The sequence below is a fragment of the Pinus tabuliformis genome, chromosome 6 (assembly GCF_031772625.1).
Source record: "Pinus tabuliformis cultivar Carrire ecotype Pingquan chromosome 6, CPIR1, whole genome shotgun sequence".
NCBI lineage: Eukaryota > Viridiplantae > Streptophyta > Pinopsida > Pinales > Pinaceae > Pinus > Pinus tabuliformis.
In genome coordinates, this window is record NC_142292.1 from 957,949,251 (window position 1) to 957,951,702 (window position 2,452).

Sequence of the window (2,452 nt, forward strand, 5' to 3'; positions counted from 1 at the left end):
AGATCCCAAGGTGAAACAACACCCAGAAGTTCTCTTACAGTCCACCACACCGCATGCCCAATCAGCATCAGTATATCCAAGTAGTCTCACATCTTCGGCAGTGTATCTTAACCCATTGTGCCACGAAGATATCTTAGAAGATTCTTGGCATCAATCTAGTGAGGTTCAAACAAATATGAGCTCACAATGCTAACTGCAAAACATATGTTTGGATGGAGGTTCACCAAGAACATCAATGCGAATGAGTTTATGAAACTCAGAGGCATTTCCCAAATCTGGTTCGACATCACTACCATATAACTTCTAAAAATTAAGATCCTCGGGGTAGTCACAGGCTTGCAGTCCATCATACAGATTCTTTCCAATATCATTACCACATATTTTCCTTGAGATAGGAAAATTTCCCCTGACTTCTACCACACTTCAAGTCCTTGGTCCTTCATTTCAAATACAGAAGCCAATTCCCTCTTACATTTGTGAATGAGAGGGTTTGCACCTGTTAGAAAGAGGTCATCCACATACAACACCAGTATGAGAGGCTTGTCATCTTCAACCTTAAATTAAAGGTTGGGATCGGCTTCACTCCTAGTGAATCCCAGCTTCATCAAGTAGCTATCGATCCTCTCATACCATGCTCGGGGTGCTTGCTTCAGCCCATAAAGAGCCTTCTTCAACCTGCATACATGATATTTTCAATCAAATCCTTTGGGTTGCTCCACGTAGACCTCTTCTTTGATCAAGTCGTATAAGAACACAGTCTTGACATACATTTGATGTAGGTTCCATCCTTGTGAAGCGACAAGGGCTATGATCGAGCAGATGGTCGTATATCTGGCAACAGGTGCAAATATCAAATCATAGTCTATACCTTCCTTCTAGGAGAAACCATGAGCAACAAAACGATCCTTATACTTTTTCGTACTTCCATCTTCTACATGTTTTATCTTGTAAAGCCATTTGGAAGTAACAATTGTCTTGTCCTGGGGTCTGGGAACTACTTCCCAGACATCATTCTTCATGACAGACTCATATTCTTTGGTCATAGCATCCTTCCATACTTAATGCTTGATGACATCTGAGAATGATGAAGGCTCATTTTGTATGATCGTGCTCATGATGGTCAGGTATCCCTGATACCTGTTAGGTTTCTTACTTTGACGGAAGGTTCCTCAGGGTGCAGCATGTCCTTCAGCATCATCAAGTATCCCCCTAAGCCATGAAGGCCTCTTCCTAGAAGAGGAAGGCTCATGTGGATGAGGATCAATCGGATCCATGGGTTCTTCTACATTAGGCATTGATTCATCATCTTTTTCTTTCGGTTCCCTGGTGTTGGCTTCTTGAGAGCTCCTTAAAGTCAGAAGATTGTTCACCTTGCTAAGAGCCATATCTTTGTCAAAGGTGACATCATGACTAATTACGAATTCCCTTTGACTGGCTACATAGATTCTATAGCCTTTAGTATTTTCACCATAGCCCACGAAAATTCCCTTCTTTCCAGACGCACCCAATGTATTTCTTTTCTCTTTTTGCACATGAAAATATACAGGGCTTCCAAGAATTCTAAAATGAGAAACATCAGGTTTCTTACCAGCGAACTTTTCTTCAGGAGTCTTGGAACCCAATTCTTGATGAGGGCATCTAATTTTGTACATATACGACAGTGTTTGTAGTTTCAGCCCTCAGAAACTTCGGAAGTCTTTGATCATGTCGCATGGCCCGGACAGCTTCCACAATCGTGTGGTTCTTCCTTCCCACCACACCATTCTGCTCAGGAGTATGTGGTGTAGTAGACTCCCTCTTAATGCCAGCCTCAGATATGCCTGAGTGAACTAACTATAATATATCGGAGGTCTTGCTTTGGCTTGAGGGGAATAGTCCCCTTTTGAGCTTTCCTTCGGCACATCCCGGACATATACCTTCTTTCTCTACTTGGAATTCAGGCATCCCTATTACCATCTGTCTTACATCACGTAGAGCTTTGTAATGAAGGTGGGCAAACCTCCGATGCCAAAGTTCAGACTGAAGAGTTGTGTCACAAGACATGACACCTAATGGACTTCCATCGACCTGATATAACACTAAACCCAAGAGTAAAGGCATCTTTAACATTATTTTTCCATATACATACCTTGCCATTGCTGAAGGTTACCTTGTAGCCTTTGTCTTCCATTGCCGAGATGGACACTAGGTTCTTTTTGAGGTCAGGTGCATTTAATACATCCTGGACTTTCTAACCTTCTTGAATGGTTGTCCTCTTCCTTGATTCACAACTCTCCTCTTACCTTTGCTATTGAATTTTTCATTCCTTTGATTGCCATCAGATGGATTTTGATCATCGTCCCAGTGTGAGTCCTTTCTATCAGGGCACTCCCTTGCATAGTGACCTGCTTCATCGCAGATGAAACATCGTCCTTTTCTTCCACCCTTAGATCCAGCCTTTCCTTTTGATTTA